At 35.2% G+C, this 25,612-nt stretch overlaps 1 protein-coding gene across 2 annotated transcripts in view; it reads right to left on the bottom strand.

The window, feature by feature from the left end:
* Positions 1-25,612, bottom strand: part of LOC101891400 (dedicator of cytokinesis protein 1) — a 128,196-nt gene that overhangs the window by 75,418 nt on the left and 27,166 nt on the right. The window lies entirely within an intron of this gene.

The following is a 25,612-nucleotide window of genomic DNA, read 5'->3' as shown; positions in this document are numbered from 1 at the left end:
ACGTGGATTTTTTTTAAATTTTTTTAGGACCTATTACAAACATGGATTTTTTAAATAATTTTTTTCAGGACCTATTACAAACGTGGATTTTTTAAATAATTTTTTTCAGGACCTATTACAAACGTGGACTTTTTAAATAAATTTTTTTCAGGACCTATTATAAACGTGGAATTTTTAAATAATTTTTTTCAGGACCTATTACAAACGTGGATTTTTTAAATAATTTTTTTCAGGACCTATTATAAACGTGGATTTTTTAAATAATTTTTTTCAGGACCTATTACAAAAGTGGATTTTTTAAATAATTTCTTTCAGGACCTATTACAAAAGTGGATTTTTTAAATAATTTCTTTCAGGACCTATTATAAACGTGGATTTTTTAAATAATTTTTTTATGATCTATTTCATACCTGGACTTCTTTTTCGAATATTTCTGTTAAATTTTGATTTTTTTGGGAAAAGTATATCATGCCTTTGCCAAGACCCTTTTATTTATCGGTTTTTGTTTATAATCCATTTATGCTGATGTTTTTTCTTGTATTTGCCTTCATAAAGGATGTTTGCTTAGAAGCAGCTAATTTTATGGCTCTTTACAGCTTTGTTATGCTGCTATGCGCTCATGATGATGGCGGCTACTGTTGACATTTGATGCCGCACTCACCGGTCGTTGGTGCCCATGACGACCATGATGGAGATGACATTCATTGTTGACGTTGTCGTCAAACATTGTTGTTGTTGTTGTAATTATGTTTCAACAATAGTAAATGTCATACAGGTGTAACGACCATTACCACCATACCCCTCCCCTTTCCTTCAAGCCACCTCTGGTAATGGCAGTGCCAAAACTCCAAATATGGCTAGACATGCTTTTGCTTTTGTTTTCCAATTCACTTTTATGTTTGAATAGCCAGTTGGAGTCGAGTTGGAGCATGGCTCGTTTTTATGGTGCGTTATGGTGACGGTGACGGCGACGGTGGTCGTTGGTGCTTCACAGCCCGCCCCATCATTCATGGGGCTCATGTATTAAATCATAAATGCAAAATTTATGTCATAAAAATGTGTGATTGTTTTAATGAGTTTTTAGTTAAATGGCATTGTTACACGTCGACGGTGTGTCGTCGTTTCGCCGTTTTATGGGAATTTAGAAAATGTTTTTATTATTATTATTTTTTGGGGGTTGGATTAAGGTTGGATTAGGTATTATGCTAAAACATGGTGATGTTTTCAATGAACTACTGCGAAAACACATTTCCATTGGCAACAACTAGCTATACAAAAAAATCTACGCTACTGGTGGGGCTTGAAGAAATAAATATTTAAAAAAAAATCCAAGTTAATTGTGGGTCTTGAAAAAATAACGCTGTGCAACACCAAAAATAATTACAGGGAAAATCAAGCAGATTATGAAAGTAGAGCCTATTTGGCCTTAATACCCGAATACTACAAGAATAAATGGAATTTTCCACAAACCAGATTGGCTATTGTGCAGTTCATTTATAAATAAATTTGCAGCGAATTGAGAAAAAGTGCAAGTTTCTTAACAAATGGTTCTGATGATATTTTTATCATGGAATACATTGAATATGCAAATTTCGTTTATTCAGGAACTCACAATGAAATTCGATGTAGAACAATTCTTCCTTTGACACTTTTCCCAAAAAATAAAATATAAAGGGAGATTCTGACTCCGGTTGGATACGTGTTACATTAAATGAAAAAAAAATCAAACACATAATCTTCACTTGCAGTACATAAATTTCAAATGTAATTTTCTTAAAAAACTATTGTACATAGATATATGGTTTATTCTGAGATTTATAATGAAATTTTGTGTAGAATATATCATCTTTTGACTTCTTCCGCCTAAAATCAAATTTTATGTAACTTGCAGGCGTCAACTCGAAAAAAGTCCAAGGACAAATTGATACACAGAAAACCAAGGAATATTTTCAGGGTTTTTTAAGAGTATTGATTAATTTTCTTGATATATAATGGAGATAGAGATTTCCTTTCCCAGATGACTAACAGTGAAATTTGGCGTAGAATATTTTTGTCATTGACGACATTCCTCTAAAATGATGCTCTGTTGGTGAATTTTGCATAATCTCATATGAAGTAAATTTTTCAGAATCAATCAATTTTTTTTTTAATTTACAAAAATTGATGATATTTTTTAATGGAACACATTGAATATACAGATTTCGTTTCTTCAGAGACTCACAATTAAATTTGATCTAGAACAATTCTTCCTTTGACACTTTGTCCAAAAAATGAAGTATAAAGGAAGATCTTGACTCACATTGAAAATCTGTTGGATTAACAGTGAAACAAATCAAAGGCGTAAATTTCACATTTAGTACATACATTTTGAATGTAATTTTCATAAAAACTATTGTACCCGGATATGTGGTTTATTCTGAGATCCATAGTGAAATTTTGTGTAGAATATTTCTTCTTCTGACAACTTTTGCCTAAAATCAAATTTTATGTAACTTTCAGGCGTCTACTGGAGTAAAGTCCAAGGACAAATTGATACACAAAAACCAAGGAATATTTTCAGGGGATTTTAAGAGCATTGATTAATTTTCATGATATATAATGGAGATAGAGATTTTCTTTCCCAGGTCACTTATAGTGAAATTTAATGTGGAATATTTTTGTCACTGACGCCATCCTTCTAAAATGAAGCTTTGCTGGAGATTTTTGAAAAAACTCACACAAAGTATGGTTATAACCCTAAAATGTGATTTGGACTTGTTATGTCTTCTAGGACCATATCGCTGAAGGTATAAAAAAGGTAGACTTTTATACCTTCAGCGATATGACAACCGAGGGTATATATCACTTGATACGCCCCAAATGTGCTTCATCGAAAACACGGTTATATACCCTAGGTGGCGATGTGGTAGGTCTAGAAAAGTCACTAAAAAACGTTAGTAAGACCTGAGAAATATTTAAAAAAAAAAGTCCACGTTGGTAAAGGTCTTGAAAAACATATTTAAAAAATCTTGAAAGATCTTGAAAAAAATATTTTAATAATCTTCATGGCTGGTGGGTGTTGGAAGAAATATTTAAAAAAAATAAAAAAATTCCAATGTTGGTGGGCCATGGAAAAAATGATTTATAAAATCAGGATTCTATGTTTATTGAAAGGACCTTCATCTAAAACCTGCAAATTTTTTCTAAAAAATCCTCAGTTATTTTTTAAATACAGGACAAGGTAAAAAAACTGCACCGAAGTCCAACCCCATCATTTTTACCTTTTTTTTAATTTTTTTGAATGAAAGCAAAAAATGTCGGAAATAGCATACAATTTTAGAATAATTTTCGATTTGTTCGAATTGGTCACATTTGGCACGAATTAAGGCCCTTCAAACGGCCAATGAAACCGTCACACGCTACCCAAATGTTGTTCTGCGGTATTTTGGCCCATTCCCGGCGAAGCGCTTGCTTGAGGTGATCGACACTTTGGTATACTTTTAGTGCCAACTATGCTTCCCAAAATAATCCAGACTCAATAGTCCAAGGGATTGGTAGCCGAAGATTTTGGTGGCCATTGTGCGCTGGAAATGAAGCGAGGAACCTGATGAACCTTATAACCATCCTTGGGTGGCGCGTGCTGAGTGCAATGGAATGTCCAAGGCCTGTTGGACTGTCCAAGGCCTACAGCCAAAATGTTTGCCTGCCCAAGGCTTTAATCCAGAATACCCTCCAGAATATTTTCGCGATAGTATTCGGCAATTATTCTGATACCACGTTCGATTAATACGAACGGAGAGCGACTATCGGCTGTCATGGCAGCCGACACCATCACCATAACCGGCGCTTGAGTTCTGGTGGCCAACCGAAGGGTCACATTTTCAGCTGACCTCTTTGGCAAGTAAACACGATCATTTTGTTTGTTTACAAACTGCTGGACAACGAATGTTTTCTCATCGGAGAAAAACCAAATTCGGCAGTTCACCACTTTCGGCCAAGCGAAGCTACATTTTAGCCCTTTTGAGTCTATTTGCTTTCATTTGCGGTGTAAGTTCTTGAACTTTTTGGAATCTCAATGGCTTTACCCCGAGCTCATTTTTCAATATTTGCCGAATGGAATATTGTAGATATCTTCAGCTCACGAGCCATTTTTCGGCCACTGCGAAACGGGTTTCGATCAAGTCGCTTCTTTACTTTTCGAACCGTTCCGGCTGATGTTGCTGTTTTCTTCCGTCCACTTCCTTGACGTCGGGCTCCGTTACCAGTATCACGGTAACGAGCAATGGTACGATGAGACACAAAAGATTTATTCACATTTAAATTCTGGAGTGCTCTAACGATAGCCACTTGTGGTTTTCCAGTCAAATATAAAGAAATAGCACTATCACGCTTGAATTCCGAATAACTTTTTTCCTGGAAAATTCTCAGCAAAATGCTTCCGCACGCTTATAAACAATATAATGAGCTGTCACTGGAATAAGTTTAACAGCTGTCGGACAAGTGGCTTAGAAATGACAGTAGTCTGGAGTTGGTTGCAGTTTTTTCATCTCACCCTGTAGTATTTCTTATTTCTTCTTAACAAATAAGCTCTGCAAATTTCCATTCGAACTAGGGATCAATTTTAACAGCTGTCGAACGAGTGGCTTAGAAATGACAGCAGTCTGAAGTTGGTTGCAGTTTTTTCATCTCACCCTGCAGTATTTCTTATTTCTTCTTTTATCTTGTCTCTGCAAATTTCCATTCGAACTAGGGTCCAGTTAAAAAAAAAAAAAAATTTCATTAAATTGTCTGATTTTTGCGTTTTTTTTTTTTTTTGCCTGTCTGCCTATGTCGCCGTTCGTTTTCCCACCGAACGTCCACAGAATGTCAATGAATGTCGTCTTAACGAAAAAACAACAATTTGTTGTTATTGTTAATAAATTCCAGTTGGCGCTTGTGTGAATTTCCATTTTGTTTTTATGACTCTTCTTTGGTTTTAATTTTCGTTGTTGTTTAAAAAAAAAAAAAAAAAAACTACAAAAGCTTTGTAAATTTATTTCCGTTTCCCATAGGTTTTGTTGCAAGTCGTTATTGTTGTTGTTGTTGCTGTTGATATCAACAATAAGACAAGACACCCGGTCTTTTGCATTGGCATGTCATGAAGAAAAAATAAAAATACTCTACCCCTGATTTCCTGTTGTTCCCCTCCCTGATTTGGTCCCAAGTGGATATTTATGCTTTCATTTAATTGTTTGATTTTTTTTTTCAAGCCGCACCCAATTAATGGCCGGCCAGCAAACAAACAAACAAACATGCACAGAAGCAGGCAGCAACAACAACAACAAGAAAGAGGAATAAACAATTATAATTGCCTGCATTTGTAATTGCAACAAGTTGTTGCATTTATCCAACAGACACACACATGCGACACAAAAGAAGCAGAGAGGCGATGTCGGTAGCTACTCCCTCCCGTCCTATGAATTTTCTCCATATCATGTCAACCCTTCCTTTTTTCCTATGAATGCCTTTCCTTCCTCCACCACTCAAATAGAAATAATAATTCCAATCAACATCTTTATTATTCATTGATCCATGGCAATGGGTTTCTGATTCGTTCCGGTTTTTTTATTGTTTGCTTTGTTGTTTTTCTTTCTCTCTTTCTTTTTTTTTACTGACATTTTATGTTCCGTTCAGGCATTGTATAGGTTCGTCAATACAGTTTCATGTTATTGTTATAATTAAACGTTCATGTCCAGAATTGAAATTATTTCCGTTTTGAAACATTTTTCTTTTATTGGATCGAATCATTTTACCTCCCTCCGTCGAAGTATGTATTTGATTGACATTAATCGGCTTAATTTCGATAGCAGTAGACCAGGTTCGACCAATATGAGAGGGGCTCATGAAGATGTGTTTAATTGAGAACAAGTAAAAAAAAATATTAGGTTCAGCCGGGCCGAACTTTGAATACCCTCAACCATTTGAAACGAGTTTGGAAATTTTCAAAAAAAAAAAATTAAATCCTTAAAAAATTCTGATAAAATTTTAAAAATACCAAATATAGCCGTTATATTGGGGTCTATACGACGTGGATCCACACAGGCATTGTTTGTCATAAGCCCTTACCATATTCAAATTCGAAACTTGAAATAAACGGTGAATAATTTAGCTAAAATCATCAAAATATCGTATATAGGGAGGTAGCGATATATCGGAGCGGTGCGAAGACGCTGGTCCAGGTCTTCGCACCGCTCCGATAGACAATTTTCTGTCACAGGCTAGAGCATTCATTACAAACTTCAAATACGACATATCAAACAATTTTGGTGGATGTTGTACCTAAACTCGTCAAAATACCGAATATAGGGAGATACTGATATATGGGGTCTATACGAAGACCTGGACCTGCATAGACAATTTTCTGTCACAGTCTATAGGTCCCATTACGAACTCCAAATACGTAATTTGAAACAATTCCGGTGAATAATGTCGCTAAAATCATCAAAATACCGAATATCGGGAGGTACCGTTATATGGGGGCTATATGAAAACGTGGACCTGCACAGACAATTTTCTGGTATAGGATGTAGTATCCATTACGAACTTCAAATACCAAATTTGAAACAATTCCGCTAAATAATGTCGCTAAAATCATCAAAATACCGAAATTCGGAGGGTATTGTTATATGGGGGCTATACGAAGACGTGGACCTGCACAGATCATTTTCTGTCATAGGATTTAGTATCCATTTCGAACTTTAAATACCAAATTTGAAACCATTCCGGTGAATAATGTCGCTAAAATCATCCAAATACCGAATATCAGGAGGTACGGTTATATGGGGGCTATACGAAGTCGTGGACCTACACAGACAATTTTCTGTCATAGGCTGTAGTATCCATTACAAAATTCAAATACCAAATTTGAAGATAGTCTCTAAAATCCGACTGGACATATAAACAAGTAAAAAATCGTTAAGTTCCGCTGGGCCGAACTTTTAATACCATCCACCTTTGGGCAATGGAAACATTATAACCAATTATGACCCACAAATACCAATTGTTAGACAAATCCGTGAAAAAATGTGGCAAAAATTATCAAAATACCGAATATCGGGAGTAACCATTGTATGGAGGCTATACCGAAGCGTGGACCCTTACATGTAATGTTTCGCCACCGGAGCTGGAACCCATTATGACCCACAAATACCAATTGTTAGACAAATCCGTGAAAAAATGTGGCAAAAATCATCAAAATACCGAATATCGGGAGGAACCATTATATGGAGACTATACCAAAGCGTGGACCTATACACACAATGTTTTGCAAAACGAACTTGAACCCGTGAAAAATGTGGTAAAAATCATCAAAATACCGAATATCGGGAGGTACCGTTATATAGGTACTATACTAAGACACAATACAAATTGTTCTGCTAAATTTTGACGCTCCAGGTCAAATAAGGTGGGCTGTATCGTGATTTCAACTGACAGACGGAGAGACAGACGGACATCGTTAAATCGAATTAGAATTTTATGCTGATTATGTATACATATACTTTATGGGGTCTGCGACGAATATTCAGGGACGCTACAAACCGAAGTACAAAGTTAATATGCCCTCCTTTGAAAATGAAAAGAACCTTATGAAATATGAAGAGGACCGAATGCTTATTTCGAATTTTATGATCAGGCCGACCTCAATCATCTTTATAACAGATCTTGTGTTGTTGGAAATATTGAGATGTGCCAAGTCTGAATGCGGTTTCATGGATATTCAAAATTTTGACCCTTTGTGGGGGATGTACCAGAAGTAGTGGACCGATATATCACATCTTTACAGCAGATGTTGTGTTAGTAGAAATAATGGGATGTGTGAAATATGAAGAGAACCGAATGCTTATATCGGATTTATTATCGTTTTGGTTATTCAAAACTTTGGCCATTTGTGGGAGAGATACCAGAAGGATCAGGCCGACCTCAATCATCTTTATAACAGATCTTTTGTTGATGGAAAAATTGAGATGTACCAAGTCTGAATGCAATCGGATGTTAATTTCACGTTGTATGAGCTTCTGGGATTTTCAAATTTTTGTCCCGCTGTAGAGAAGGTGCCAAAAGGAGTGGACCGATATATCCTATCTTCACAGAAGATGTTGTGTTAGTAAAAATAATGGGATGTGTGAAATATGAAGAGAATCGGATGGTTATTTCGGATTTTATAATCGTTTTGGTTATTCAAAACTTTGGCCATTTGTGGGAGAGATACCAGAAGGATCAGGCCGACCTCTACCATATTTATAACAGATATATTGAAATGTGCCAAGTCTGAATACAATCGAATGTTAATTTCGCGTTTTATGAGCTTCTGGGATTTTCAAATTTTTGACCCTTTGTGGGGGAGGCACCAGAAGGAGTGGACAAATATATCCCATATTCATATCAGTTTTTATTTTAGTAGAAATAATGCGATGTGTGAAATATGATATGGTTCTCATGCTTATTTAGGATTTTAAAATCGTTTTGATTATTCAAAACATTGACCCTCTGTGGGGGAGTTACCAGAAGGAATGGTCCGATCTCTATCATATTTATAATTTATGAACTTTGACCCTTTGTGGGGGAGGTACCAAAAGGAGTCGACCGATATTTCCCATCTTCGAACTCGATCTAAGTTTGACAATAATAGTAGGATGTACCAAGTTTGTATTAAAATCGGATACTCCCTTCGAGAGTTATCGTGCATACCAGTCAGAGGGATAGACGGACAAACGGACATCGCTAGATCGCCTCCAAGTGTCCAGAAATGGTTTTGGTCCAAAGATACCTACGGCCAAAACCTTTATATCGACAAGGCACGTTTTGGCCGTATCAAATGATATATACGACGACTATAACTCGAGATGTCCAACGATTTTGTTATGAAATAATATGGACTTGATTCCATTGTAACATTTTCAGGACCCAAGTGGATGTTGTACATCTATGCCACAATCTTGAGATTGATGGGTAGATGGCGTTTTTAAACTTTAAAATTCCTTTGTTTAGTCAGACAATCATTCAAAATTCTAAAGTTGCAACTTCTTCCCAACTTAGTTAATTTAAAAATGATTGTCAATTTGACGCTTATCCGCTTCATAAAGTGTTCTCCGCTATTTCGATATGTAGATGGAGCTCTAAAGCATTCCAAATTTCACTTCTTATTCAGTCTGTCATTTCCTCTATGTCAAAGGGGGGCGGGGGGTAACTTTTTTAAATAATCTTACTTTGATTTGTTTATTACCATTTATAGATCCTAGAAGTATGCTATACAGCTATGGTGGAAAATAGTGAGTCACGTGTAGATGGCGCTAATAACATTACCAATTCTCCATTACTAATTAAGTTAAAATTAAATTCACAGATTTCTTCAAATTATTGCCACCTTTGTCGCTGATAACCTTCAAAACTTCCTCCATGTATGGGTTACCATGTTCCATAATATTGTGAACTTACCTGAAACGAAAGAAGAAAAACAAAATGAATTAGTACTTGTTCAAACATGCATAATATAAGTATATGTCAAGTGATATATATTTAATAAAACAAGTAAAAAAGTTGTAAGTTCGGCCGGGCCGAACTTTGAATACCCTCCCCCATTTGGTACAAATTTGGCAATTTTCAAAAAAATTAAAATCCATTAAAAATTCTGTTAAAATCTTAAAAATACCAAATGTAGCCGTATATTAGGGTCTATACGACGACGTGGACCTGCATAGGCAACTTTTGTCATAAGCTATTATAATATTCAAATGCTTAACTTGCAAAAAAAAAATCTGTTTATAATGTAGCTAAAAACCATCAAAATTCCGAATATAGGGAGAAACCAGGGGAGTTGTAAAACGTGGACCTGCACAGACAATTTTCTGGCATAGGCTGTAGTATCCATTACGAACTTGAAATACCAAATTTGAAACGATTCCGGTAAATAATGGCGCTTAAATCATCAAAATACCGAATATCGGAGGGAACCGTTATATGGGGGCTATACGAAGACGTGGACCTACATGGCCCATTTTCTGGTTTATGCTGCAGTATCTATTAGGAACTTCTAATACCTATTTTGAAACAATTCCGGTAAATAATGTCACTTAAATCATCAAAATACCGAATATCGGAGGGTACCGTTGTATGAGGGCTATCGGAAGACGTGGACCTACATGGCTTATTTTCTGTCTGAGGCTGTAGTATCCATTACGAACTTCAAATACCAAATTTGAAACAATTCCGGTAAATAAGGTCGCTAAAATCATCAAAATGCCGAATATCGAGGGGTACGCTTATATGGGGGCTATACGAAGACGTGGACCTACATAGCCCATTTTCAATACCAAAATTCCTGCAGACATAATACACATTTGAGTAAATTTTTATCAACTTACTGCATTTCGTTCGGAAGCTAGAGTGATTTCCACAGACGGATAGACGGACAGACACTGATAAATCGACATAGAATTTTATGCTGATAAGGAATATTTATACTTTGTGAGGTCTAAAATGTATATTTCGAGGTGTTACAAACCGAATGACAAACTTAATATACCCTCCATACTATGGTGGAGGGTATAAAAAGAAGATATGGGATTTTTTTTGAAAGAGCCTTATGGGCATCAAACCAAATATAAGTGTCAAAACCGCCATCTATATCTTATAATCTCCCAAAAATTAATTGTCCAATTAAACCCTTTGATTTTATCTGGCATCACATTTCGAGCATGTCACATTTATCAATTTTCTAATCACACCTCTCAAAGTAATATCACCCTAATTCCAAACAAGTATTTTAAGCGCCATCTACATCTCACAATATTTTAAAAACTTTATTTCAAGTTCTGTGATTACCGTGTTTTTCCTCTCGTTTCCCATTCCGTGATATAAGTTGCTAGATATTCTACAAAATTCCAAATGAATAGAAATAGGATATACCGCCCTAGGTCATGCCCTAAAATTGTCATAAAAGTACCGCAAGTGTCATGTATAATTCAGAAACCATAAGCGAGAGATATCATAATGTTAAGCACACACCTAGCCATAAGATCTACCGTCGTAGATATATTCATATCTCTCGTACTCAGAACCCCACAAAAACCAATCTAAATATCAAAAGCGAAATCTATTTCTCACAATATTTACAACCCTCCTTAAAAGTTCAATGACTCCTTTTGTTTTCCTCTGACACCACATTCCAACCAAATACCTTTCTCCATTTTCTAAACACATCTCTCAAAGTTATGGCCCTAAAATTCCATTAAAGTACCAAAAGCGACATCTACAAGGTGAGATGAAAAAAAAAAAAACGGCAACCAACTTTAGACTGCTGTCATTTCTAAGCCACCCGTCCCACAGCTCTGAAAATTATTCCAGTGACAGCTCATTATATGATTAAGAAGCGTACAAAAGCATTTTGGTGAGAATTTTCCAGAAAAATAAGTTATTCGTGATGGAATTCAAACGTGACAGTGTGATTTCTTTATATTTGGCTGGAAAACCACAGGTGGCTATCGTTAGAGCACTCCAGCATTTAAATGTAAATAAATCTTTTGTGTCTCGTCGTACCATCTCTCGTTACCGTGATACTGGTAGCGTAGCCTGACGTCGAGGAAGTGGAAACAGAAGAAGAAAACAGCAACATCAGCAGAAATGGTTCGAAAAGCAAAAGAAGCGACTTGATCGAACCCCGCATCGCAGTGGCCGAAAAGTGGCTCGTGAGCTGAACATATCGCAATATTCCATTCGGAAAAATTTAAACATTAAGCTCGGAGTAAAGCCCTTGAAATTCCAAAAGTGCAAGAACTTATACAGCAACAGAAAGAAAATAGACTCAAAAGAACTAAAGAGTTGCTTCGCTTGGCCGAAAGTGGTAAACTGCCGAATTTGGTTTTCTCCGTCTCCGATGAGAAAACATTCGTTGTCCAGCAGTATGAAAGCAGACAAAATGATCGTCAGCTGAAAATGTGCACCTTCGGTTGGCCACCAGAACTCAAGAGCCGGCGATGGTGATGGTGTGGGCCGCCATAAAAGCCGATAGTCGCTCTCCGCTCGCATTAATCGATCTTGGCATCAGAATAAATGCCGAATATTATCGCGAAAATACTCTGGAAGGTGGATTAAAGCCTTGGACAGGCAAACATTTTGGACATTCCAACGGGACTCAGCCCCGTCGCACTCGGCACTCGCCACCCAAGAATGGTTACAAAATTAAGTTTCTCGCTTCATTTCCAGCGCACAATGGCCACCAAAATCTCCGTATACCAATCCGTTGGACTATTGTGTATGGAGTATTTTGGATAGCAGGATTGGCACTAAAAAATACCAAAGTGTCGATCACCTCAAGCAAGCGCTTCGCCGGAAATGGACCAAAATACCGTAGAGCAACATTCGGACAGCGTGTGACGGTTTCATTTCCAGCGCACAATGGCCACCAAAATCTTCGGATACCAATCCGTTGGACAATTGTGTCTGGAGTATTTTGGAAAGCAAGGTTGGCACTAAAAAATATCAAAGTGTCGATCACCTCAAGCAAGCGCTTCGCCGGGAAAGGGCCAAAATACCGTAGAGGAACATTTGGGCAGCGTGTGACCATACTACGTGCCAAAGGTGACCAATTCGAACAAATCTAAACTTATTCTAAAATTTGATGCTATTTCCGACATTTCTTGCTTTCATTTAATAAAATTTAAAAAAAATATGACGTTGGACTTTGTTGCAGATTTTTTTATCTTACCCTGTATATCTTACAATCATTAAAATGCTCTTTAACAAATCAATGATTCCCTTTATCTATTTTTTTTCCTCTTGATTCACATTCCAAACATTCTGTCTATTTTCTAATCTCATGCGGCACATTTCAATTGAATACGAAACCACAGAAGTAGGAATTCAATTCATTCAATTTGTCTATGCCTAATGGATTGTGAACTATAATTTCAATAATAATTTCGAAATATGTAAAGTGACATACAGTTGAAATAATTTTTATGGCTCGGCACAGGCTAGCCAGCCAACCATCCAGCAGAAAGACAAATTATTGCATTAGTGTCATACAATTGCCATGGATGGAAATCTGGGAGAGACATGGGAGGGACGGAAAATTTCAAAATCACAGTCTAGCTTATAATTCGATGGAATTGATTGTTCGAAATGATTTAAGGTTGCAATTGCCGGCAAATAAATCCAATTCCACAATCCGGCGTCATTGCAAAAAATGAAAACAAATCGAATGGGATTTTCGATTCGGGGGTGCAGCATTGTAATGAATGCTTTTCCACTGAACCAACGAACAAACACCCAATTGGCTTAGCATTTGGGCGCTAATAAAACTTATTTTTCTGCGAAATTTAATATTTGATAATGAAAATATCGTTTTCCTGACGTCAATTTAGGCAAAGGTGAATGCATTTGTTTGCTTTCCATAATTTCCATTTAAATTCAAAATTAGAACAAATTTTTTTTCAAAACTTAAAATTCATGGAAGGATTAAATTCGCTGAGAAAATGTGAGTTTTTCAAAATCTTGAACCCTATGTGGCGGAGGTACCAGAAGAAATGGTCCGATCTCTACCATCTTTATAAGAGATCTTGCGTTGATGGGAATATTGAGATGTTCCAAGTTTGAATGAAATCGAATGTCAATTTCCCGTTTTATGAACTTCGTAAATATTAAAAATGTTGACCCTTTGTGGGGGGGAAGGGAAGTACTAAAACGAGTGGACCGATATATCCCATATTAACAGCAGATTTTGTATTAGTTGAAATATTAGGATGTGGGAAATATGAAGATAACCGGATGCTTATTTCGGATTTTATGATCGTTTTCATTATTCAAAATGTTGAACCTTCGTGGGGGAGGTACCAGATGCTTATTTCGGATTCTATGATCGTTTTTTGTTATTCAAAATCCTGAACCCTGTATGTGGGGGAGGTACCAGAATAAATAGTCCGATCTCTACCATCTTTATAACAGATCTTGTGTTGATAGAAATATTGAGTTGTGACAAGTCTGAATGGAATCGGATGCTTAATTCGGATTTTATGATCGTTTTGATTATTTTGACCCTTTGTGGGGGAGGTACCAGAAGGAGTAGACCGATATGTTCCATCTTCACACCACACCTTGGTTAAGTAAAAATATTGCGATGTGTGTAATTTGAAGATAGTCGGACTCTTACATCACATTTTATAAGAGTTTAAATTGTTCAAAATGTCGACCCTTTGTGGGGGAGGTACTTGATGGAGTGTACCGATATTGTCTATTTTCACACCTGACCTAGCACTGATGCAAATGTTAGGATTTGCAAAGGTAAAGCAAAATATGGTTATCCTTTCTCTTTCTGTGTAGTAAAATATTTTGACCTTTTGTGGGGGAGGTACCAGAAGGTGTGGACCGATATCACCCATCTCCGAACTCGATCTAAGTTTGACAATAATATTACAATGTACCAAGTTTGGACGAAATTGGATGCTCCCTTCGAGTGTTATCGTACGCACCAGACAGCCACACAGAAGGTCGGACGAACGGACGGACGGACATTGCTAGATCAACTCCAAATGTCCTGCAACGGATTTGGTCCAAAAAGACCTAGGGTCTAAACCCGTTATTTCGTTGAGACACATTTTGGCCGTATCAAATGATATATAACCTCTATAGTCATGTGGCTGAAAAAATTGTAGGCCTTCGATTTGGATTAATTTTATTGTTTATCTCGGCAAAAAAAAAATTCTCATTAAAAAAAATAAGTTGTCAATTCTCTTATCGGGAATAGGGCTACTCATTACCTGGTAATGAGTAAAACATGTCATGGACCATGTAGGTCCACGTTTTCATATAGCCCCCATATAACGGTACCTCCCGATATTCGGTATTTTGATAATTTTAACGACATTATTTACCGGAATTGTTTCAAATTTGGTATTTAAAGTTCGTAATGGATACTACAGCCTATGGCAGAAAATTGTCTGTGCAGGTCCACGTCTTCGTATAGCCCCCATATAACGCTACCTCCCTATATTCGGTATTTTGATAATTTTAGCGACATTATTCACCGGAATAGTTTAAAATTTGGTATTTAAAGTTCGTAATGGATATTACAGCCTATGACAGAAAATTGTCTGTGCTGGTCCACGTAGCCTCCATATAACGGTACCACCCAATATTCGGTATTTTGATGATTTTAGCGTCATAACTCACCGGAATTGTTTCAAATTACGTATTTAGAGTTCGTAATGGGAACTACAGTCTGTGACAGAAAATTGTCTATGCAGGTCCAGGTTCTCGTATAGGCCCCAAATGGCAGTGCATCCCTATATTCGGCATTTTGACGAGTTTAGGTACAACACCCACCGAAATTGTTTGAGATGTCGTATTTGACGTTCGTAATTAATGCTATAGCCTGTGACAGAAAATTGTCTATGCTGATCCAGGTGTTCGCACAGCTCCGATATACCGGTACCTCTCTATATACGATATTTTGAAGATTTTAGCTGCATTATTCACCGTTTATTTCAAGTTTCGAATTCGAATATTGTAATGGCTTATGACAAACAATGCCTGTGTAGGTCCCCGTCGTATAGACCCCAATATAACGACTATTTCCGGTATTTTAAAAAATTTAACAGAATTTTTTAAGTATTTTATTTTTTGAAAATTTCCAAATTCGTTCCAAATGGTGGAGGGCCGGCCGAACTTATTGCTTTTTAACTTGTTTTAATATAACCCACTATTTTTGGCATCGTTTTCCTTGGAAACAAAGTTTGCTTTCATTACCTTGTAATGAGTTATTCAGTTCATGTAGCTCCTGAGTGCAACCAGCAAAAACTTCTATTACCAAATAATGCGAATCCTAGCCATTATTTTTCCAGTCGTAAATTCGGTTTTGTATTTTTGTGACACAGTTTTACATTACCTGGCAATGATTAAAATATGTCCTCCAGGTTTGCATATTTTAAAGAAATTACCCATTATTTTGCAATCTGCAAAGTGCTAATAATATTTTGCTTACATAACCTGGTAATGGGCTATTCAGCTCATGTGGAATTTTCGAATGTTTGCGGGGTAGTGGTAATGAGCTATTCAGAATTTGGAATTTTTGAATAACGAATTTTCGAATTTTTTTCAGGAACATAATGTCGTATATCAAAAATCATTGCTAATGGCTACACATCACATTTTTCAAAAATAAAAATGCATTCGAATTGATTGCTCAATGTCTATAAACCTATCTTGAATTTTTACCCCTCCTCCTCCACTGTCCTCACCTATTTCGGTAATAAACAATAAATTATGATTTCACATCAACACCACGTCATTAATTTATTTAACAATTATTTGTTGGTATTGCATTGTGAAATGAAAAAAATTTCGGAATGCAACAAAGTGCCGGTATCGACCTTCTGCCTTGCCTTTACGGCAAGGTAAGAACAATAAAATAAAATAAATAATAATAAAAATAAAAACAAACTATGGCTAAAATTGGAAAATATACAACAAGAACAACAACAATGACGAAAAAAGAAAATAAAAACAAGCAATAGGTGAATAATCGAATGGCTGAATGCGGTTCTTCTTCGTTTTCTTTTCTTTGGCAATACGACAAATTGCCATATATATTAATATGTACATCATGGCAATAATACAATGCAATATATGTTTAAAAAAAAGTCATATGCGTACACATGGACATAAATGTATGCTCGTTCGTCATCATATCAATTCTCAACTATGTATAAATGAGTATTCAAAAAAAACACAAAAAATATTTTTAAAAATAAAGTTTGAAAGAAAAAAATGTCGCCATATGCTTGGAGACAGGCGACTGACTGACAACTTGCCAAACACAGGTTAAAGAAATGCATTTTTTGTTATTGTTGCTTTTTTTTTCTTGATTCTATTATGCACTTCCTCCCATTTATGGTAATAAGTTTTATGGCCCCCAGCCATAATTTACTTTAATGAATGACCAAAGTCCAAAGCAAAAAAAAACCTTAAGAAATATAAACAAAAAAATAAATAAAATTGAAAAAGTCACAAGAGCTTACGATCTCCTCACTTGGGTAAAAAAAGTTTTTTTTTTGTCAAAAAAGTTCTTTTTAAAATAACTTCTGGGGAGAATATCCCAGACAAAAAACAAGGCAACCGATAAGGATTGATGGCTCTTTCCGAAACCTAGGTATTCCCTGCCTTATCCCTGGTAAACATTACCATCGTTCTCCACTAATAAACAAACTTTTGTTTTTATAAAAACAACAATAAGGGATTGAGCCTGCAACAACATTAAAAAATATTAAAAAAAAAATCTCAAAAATTGTATATATAAAATCCAGATGACATTTAACTAAAAAAAAGGCAAGTTCAGATGTACTTTCCTAAAAAAAATCGCAAAAATAAAAAATCACAAAAAACGCGTCTTCCTATGTCTGTTATATTTACTATCGCCAAAAAAATAATAAAGAAAAAATCGCAAAAATATAAAAAATTCAGATGACGTTAAACTAAAAAATGCAAGTCCAGATGTGTTTTTCTTAAAAAAAATCGCCTAAATAAGAGACTTCAAAAAAACGCGTTTTCTGATATTTTTTCACTTAGATTTCACTTAGCTCTCTGATATAAAAAAATTAATGGCATATTTTACATAAAAAAATCATCAAAAAAATAAGAAAGAAAAAATCTCAAAAATTTTATAAAGATATATAAAATTCAGATGACGTTTAACTAAAAAAAAAAAACAAGCTCAGATGTATTTTTCTAGGAAAAAATCGCGAAAATAAGAAACCACAAAAAACGCGTTTTCTGATATTTTGTCATCTTTACCAAGATCTCAGCAAACTCTCTATTATAAGAAAAAATTTTAAATAGAAAAAATCCCAAAAAAGAATGAAAAATCCCAAAAATAATTAAAATTCAGATGACATTTAACTTAAAAAGAAGCAAGTTCAGATGTGTTTTTCGAAACACAAAAAAATTCCCATTTCCACCAAGATCTCACCTAACTCTCCATTATAAGAAAATTCAGAAGTATTTTTATACAACAAAAAATCGGCAAAAAAAATAAGAAAGAAACGATCGAAAAAAAGTATTTAAAAAACGGCAAAATAAGAAATCGCAAAAAAACTTGAATGAATAAATCGCAAAAATAATTAAAATTCTTTTCTTTTCCTTTCAAAAAAATCAATTTTCCCCAAAAAGACCTCCATCTAACATATTTTTTGATATTCAGACCTGATGTTTCTAAGAAAAAAACCCCAAATCAGAAAATTCAGATTTATTTATTTACTTAAGAAAAAAATAATCTTTTAGCAACTTTTGATGTTTCGTTTATAATCAAGAAATGGATCCGAATTTATCTATAAAAAATCGCCAAAAAAAAGAAAATTTAGATGTATTTATCAGAAAAAAAAACTCCAAATTGGATTTTTTCTAAAAAAAAAAAAAAAACAGTTTAAACAAAAATAAATTATTGATGTATTTTAAGAAATTATCGTCAGGAAATTTAGAAATTTTTTCAATGGAAAATATGAAATGAATCGGAGATCTAATATTTCTCAAAGAAAAATTTGCCAAAAGTAAACAATCACCAAAACAATACAATTCCTATTGTTTAAGAAAAAATCGGCAAAAAGTGCATGTTCTCTTAAAAGACATACATGTTTTTTCTAGAAGAAAATCACCAGAATCACTATGTTTTTTCGAAGAGAAAAAAACGCCAAAAATATTTAGTTTTGACCTTGTTTAAAAAAAAAAAAAAAAAAAAACACTAAAACGGAAAATTAAATTTACTTTTTGTCAAAGAAAAAAAATTTTTTTGGTATTCGGACCTATTGTTTCTTAGAAAATAAAAAAAAACCCCAAACCAGAAAATTCAGATTTATTCATTTACTAGGTCAATTAAAAATGATTTTTTCGCATATGGATAGCTTGAGAATTTAATTCTTTACTTTTACTTTTTTCATTTTTACCTCTTTATAGCAAAATTTTTTTTTGGTATTCGGACCTATTGTTTCTAAGAAAAAACACCCAAACTAGAAAATTCAGATTTATTCATTTACTATTATTATTATTTTTTTTTTTTTTTTTTTTTTTGTCAAAAAAAGGTTAATTAAAAGTAATTTTTTCACATATGGACAGCTTGAGAATTTAATTATTTACTTTTAGTTTTACTTTTACTTTTTTTCATTTTTACCTCTATATAGCAAAATAGGCCGTAAGATCTTCTTTTATACCAAAACATTTACATTATTATTTTCTGCATTACTATAGTTGACAACACTCCCTCACATGCAGCTACTTCCTATTTTTAAGACAATTTCCGCAAATGGATGACTTTTTTACAAAGAATATCTTAATATTTCAACTCCTTTGGTTGCCTCTGATTGACATCAAATTCCTCAAGCAGCTCTTCTCATATAGCAAGAAAGACTCTACGATACTATTTAATTTCCTCTAACTCTCTAAAATTAACATTACATATTTTATTATTATTTAAAAAAGACATATTTTCGAAACAACAAATTTGACAACACTCATGCATAGAATTAATTATAAGATTCATCCAAACCAAAAAATCGCCAAAATTGCAAGGCTTTGGCAACACTTGCCCTCACACTCTGGCACACACAATTGACATTTGTTCGTTTCTTTTCATTTTCCGTTGAAGATTGTCATTCTCCACATGGATGGGTGGATGGATGGATGGCTTAACAAAGTTAATTCGCAATAAAAAATTCCAACTCTTACTCCACACATTTCAAGAAAAAAAAAACAAGGGGAGAAATATTCACACCCATGCTCCCATTAATTTTGTGGATAAATAGAGAGGGAGAGTAAGTGGGAGTGGGAGTAGGGCAGAGCAATGGGACACATGTTATGCTATCGAGACATTTATGACTAATTAAAAAGACAATGGAATAAAGAGCGATAGGGAGATAGAGAGAGAGAGAGGGGCCAAATAGGGGAGTACACCCTCTCTTGACACATTAACACAGCCATAACCACAATTAAGTCATTTGGCCACACATAAAATCATTTTGGACAGCAAAATCGCCTAGATGCGGCAAATTGATGGCAGTTGAATAATTTGTCTTGCATTGTTAGACGATTTACATAAATTATCAAGATTTTCTAGATTTTCCGATTTTCCTCTTCATTAAGTCAGAGATTTGTGATAGGAGAGCAATTTATGTTGAAGAAATTAAATTTGCCTCTTTAGCATTGCTTCGTCGCCATGCCATTCCCCCCTCTCCCTTAGTCTTGGCATTTTAATTGTCCACCGCTTAAATTGTAATTTCTGATAAAAATCAAACGTTTTGCCAACATTGCGTAAAATTCAGTGCATGAGTGTGTGGAAATCCAATTTAGTTTTTACACTCCGTTGTTAAATTTTATGGTGCAGAATATCGAGATAAGAAATGTTCTGCCAGGGGAGAAACTGGTGGGGTAGGGGTTAGTATTTTGGTAGATTAGAAATGAAATGTCTTCATTAAATGTTTTAGTCTTCTGTTTAGTGTAATAGAAGGTTGATGACGTCTTCTGGGCAGCAGGCTATGAAACCTTTACAGTTTTGGAGATCCCTACAGCTCTTCTTATTATTTCGCATTTTTATGAATATTCAAAATGTTGACCTTTTGTGGGGGAGGTACCAGAAGAAGTGGACCGATAAAAATATTGTGATGTGCGTAATTTATAAGAGTTATATTTATTCAACATTTTGACCCTCTGTGGGGGAGGTACTGGATGGAGTGGATTTGTGTTAGTAGAAATAATGGGTTGTGTGAAATACGAAGAGAACCGGAGGCTTATTTCGGATTTTATGATCGTTTTTGTTATTCAAAATTTTGACGCTATGTGGGGGAGGTACCAGAAGGAATGGTCCGATCTCTACCATCTCTGTAAGAGATCTTGTGTTGATGAAAATATTAAAAAGTACCAAGTCTGAATGGAATCGGATGTTAATTTCCCGTTTTATGAGCTTCATGGATACTCAAAATTTTGACCCTTTGTGGGGGAGGTACCAGAAGGAGTGGACCGATATGTTTCATATTCACAGCAGATCTTGTGCTAATAGAAATAATGGGATGTGTGAAATATGAACAGAATAGGATGCTTATTTCGGATTTTACGATCGTATTTTGTTATTCAAAACTTCGACCCTTTATGGGGGAGGTACCAGAAGGAAAGGTCCGATCTCTACCATCTTTATAACAGATCTAGTGTTGATGGAAATATTGAGATGCACCCAGTCTGAATGGAATCGGATAATAATTTCGTCTTTTATAAGCTTCGTAGATATTCAAAATTTTGATCCTTTGTGGGGGAGGTACCAGAAGGCGTGGACCGATATATCCCATCTTCACACCAGACCTTAGGTTAATAAAAATATTGTGATGTGCGTAATTTGGAGACAATCGGACTCTTACACCCAATCTTATAAGAGTTATAAGTATTCAAAATGTTAACCCTTTGTGGGGGAGGTACTGGATGGAGTGGACAAATATATCCCATATTCACAACAGATCTTGTGTTAGTAGAAATAATGGGTTGTGTGAAATGCGAAGAGAACCGGATGCTTATTTCGCATTTTATGATCGTTTTTGTTATTCGAAACTTTGACCCTTTGTGTGGGAGGTACCGGAAGGAAAGGTCCGGCCTCTACTATCTCTATAACAGATCTTGTGTTGATGGAAATATTGAGATATGCCATGTCTGAATGGAATCGAATGTTAATTTCGTGTTTTATGAGCTTCATGAATATTCCGAATTCTGACTCTTTGTGGGGGAGGTACCAGAAGGAGTGGTCCGATATAGTCCATCTTCATACCAGACCTTGGGTTAATAAAAACATTGTGATGTGTGTAATTTGAAGACAATCGGACACTTACATCACATTTTATAAGAGTTAAAATTATTCAAAATGTTGACCCTTTGTGGGGGAGGTACTTGATGGAGTGAATCGATAGTGTCCATTTTCGCACCTGACCTAGCACTGACGTAAATATTAAGATTTGCAAAGTTGGAGCAAAATCGGATTTTCGTTTCTCTTTCTGTGCGGTAAATTATTTTCTTGGAAAATGTTGACATTTTGTGGGGGAGGTGCCACAAGGAGTGGCCCGATATTGCCCATCTCCCAACTCGATCTAAGTTTGACAAAAATATTACGATATACCAAGTTTGGATCAAATCGAATACTCCCTTCGAGAGTTATCGTGCGCACCAGCCAGCCGGCCAGACAGACGGACGGATATCGCTAGATCGACTACAAATGTCCTGAAACGGATTTGATCCAAAGAGAGGCATCTTTTGGCGTTTTAAATGATATAAACCCTCTCGAGCCATATGGCTGCGGGTATAATAACATAACTAATCATCGATACAAATATCCTCAATCACATTCAGGCAAAGGGACTATCGGTTCTAAACCAAATTTTGGAATATCAAAAATTTAGATCAACACGAAAACACCTTTTATAATAATAATTTTACATGTGGCTTCTGCCAATGAATTTTCAGGTAAAACTGGCCAAATTTTTGTGTTTCTCCCTTCAGTAGCCAATAAAGTTAATGTGTATAATTTCCAGCAGGAAAATCCAATGTGTTTTCCCCTCAAAAATCCAATCAATATGCCGGAGTGCTGACATTACTGAAAATTTCCAATTGAGATTAATGAGTCCTGCTTAGTTGAGGGAAGAAAAAACGTTTCCATTTCATTAAAAATTTAAATTGGTTGTTGCCTGGCGTCTGGGTAAATAAATAATCAATGCTAATGAAATCTAATGAAGCGCACACGAAGCTTATTATTTTTCTTTAGCCCGCATTCGAAAAATCTCTCTCCCACAAATTATCCTCGTAAACGGAAATTTTACACATTAAATTTACATTACCGGTCAATCCAGATAATTGGAAATGACTGATTACGAGTACTTATTTATTTGTCCTACTTGAAATTTCCATATTGGATTAATTAAATATTTTTGAGAATCTGTTTTCCAATTTCCATGAAAAACTTCCCATTTTTTGCCAACTGGGGGTCTCAAGTTTAATTTAAGATTTTGTCTTCATAACTCATAGATATTGACTATTAAGTGCCCACTCGGCAGCGAAAATTCCATCTTAAAATTTTAGACTCCTTTCAGAAAAGATCGCGTTGGTCCTTTTTATACCCTACACCACAAGGTGACCAGGGTATTATGGTTTTGTGCATTTGTTTGTAACAGGCAAAAGGAAACGAGATAGACCAATAGTTCCTTTTGATGATCTGCATAGAATCACATTCTGAGTCGATTTATGCATGTCCGTCCGTCCGTCATTTCGTCCGTCCGTCTGTCCCTCCGTCCGTCCCTCTGTCCATGTATTTTTGTAAACAAAGTACAGGTCGCATTTCTTGCCCGATCCAGATGAAATTTTGCACAGATCATTTGTTTGGTCCAAGGACGAACCCTAACGAAATTGGAGATAATCGGTCAAAATTTAGATATAGCTCCCATATATATCTTCGTCCGATTTGCCTTTTATTGTGCACCAAACGTGTAATATCCGGCCGAATAGTATGGAATTTTACACATACAACCAAATTACGACTGAAAATAAGTATGCCAAATTTTATCGAAATCGGTTCAGATATAGCCATAGCTCCCATATATATTGTTCATCCGATTTGTTATAGCTGTCCTCCGCAGCCGTAATATGCACTCTGCAACAACAATATTTGGGGAAATATATCAAATACAGCTCAGAAATATCTTTGCCAAATTTTATTCAGATCGGTTCAGATTTGGATATAGCTCCCATATATAACTTCGTCCGATTTACCTTTTATTGTGCACCAAACGTGTAATATACGGCCGAATTGTATGGAATTTTGCACACACAACCAGATAAGGCCTGACAACAAGTATGCCAAATTTGATCGAAATCGGTTCAGATATAGCCATAGCTCCCATATATATTGTTCATCCGATTTGTTATAGCTGTCCTCCGCAGCCGTAATATGCACTCTGTAACAACAATATTTGGGGAAATATATCAAATACAGCTCAGATATACATTTGCCAAATTTTATCGAGATCGGTTCAGATTTGGATATATCTCCCATATCTATCTTCGTCCGATTTACCATTTATTGTGCACCAAACGTTTAATATTTGTCTAAATGGGGTGGAATTTGGTACTTACGACCGAATTGAGTCTAGAAGCTAGTATGTCAAATTTGGTGAAGATCGGTTCAGATATAGCTATAGCTTTCATATATATTGTTCATCCGATTTGTTATATTTGTTACCCACAACCGTAATATTCACTCCGTAACAACGTTATTCAGGGAAATATGTATATCAAATACAGCTCAGAAATATATTTTCCAAATTTTATCAAGATCCGTTCAGATTTGGATATAGCTCCCATATATATTAAATGGGCAACATACAAGTCCAAATTTAAAAGATACAAATGCTTCGGCATATTCAGTCTTTTGAACTTTAAATTATAATTATAATCATAGCGTGTATAATTGAATTCTCCCATAAAAACTTTTAATTGTTTTGTGTGAGCTCTACTAAATTAGCAAAGTGGTGGTGGTAGGGTATCATAAAGTCTTTGAGACTTTCTATACTGGTTTTTGTTTAACAAATGCATTATTTGCAAACATTTTGTTGACAAACTGTGCTTTTTCGGCATCTCTGACCTTGGAGATCACTGTAACCAGGGGTGCTCAAAAAGAAATATCTCTTTTCAGTCAAATTTCTCTTTGCTTATTTAAATCAAGAACAAAATAGTGTTAAGTCATTATTTAGACAAATATTTTTTATCCATTTGCTTTATAAATTGTTTTGGCAAACATTCTTGTTTAAAAAGAAAAAATAAATGGAATCGTAAAATATAAAGAAAAACAGAATTTTGATTTTCTCTTAAATTATCTCTTTTTTCGACTCATGTTCTAGAACACGGTTATGAACAGGGCTGCTGTAACCAACGTAGTTGCAATTATTTGTATAATTCTCTCCTATTTTTAAATACATATAAGAATTCCCCAATCAGACTCGACTGTACTACTCTCTTTCCATCTACCATCCCTCACTCCCTCTCTCTCTCCCCCTCTTAATATATTTCTTCCATTCTCCTCAACTTCCCGTTTAAAAAAGAGTTAATTGAATTCGTTTTTACGACACTCTCAATATCAAATTACTTCCCGCTAGTAATGTGGACTAGTTCGGCACCGTATACTCGTCAATTCTTAGGGTTACAGTAACTAGTTCCACTTAAGACCCCTCACAGTGCGAACAACTGTAAACTTTAACATGGGGATGTCATACGAGGTAACCAATTGACTCCTTTTGCATTACCTGTAGATGGTACTGTACTAGTTCCAGGTTTACAGTCATATACCAGAGACAAAAGACTAACCCCTACCTAGTTCCAAGTATACAGCCATATACTAGTGTCAGCAGACTACCCCCTATCTAGTTCTATGTATACAATCATGTACTAGTGTCATTTGACTATCCCCTATCTAGTATAAGCAGACCGATTCTAAACTAGTTTCCAATGAACTAGTTCAGTGCCAATTATTGTTAGTGAAATGATAATTTTTAGTTTTAATACATTTTTTATTTGAAACATAAACGAATAGAAA

Source organism: Musca domestica, unplaced genomic scaffold (assembly GCF_030504385.1).
Source record: "Musca domestica strain aabys unplaced genomic scaffold, Musca_domestica.polishedcontigs.V.1.1 1, whole genome shotgun sequence".
NCBI lineage: Eukaryota > Metazoa > Arthropoda > Insecta > Diptera > Muscidae > Musca > Musca domestica.
Note: the sequence above shows the minus strand (reverse complement) of the source record. Positions and strands in the feature narration are given on the sequence as shown.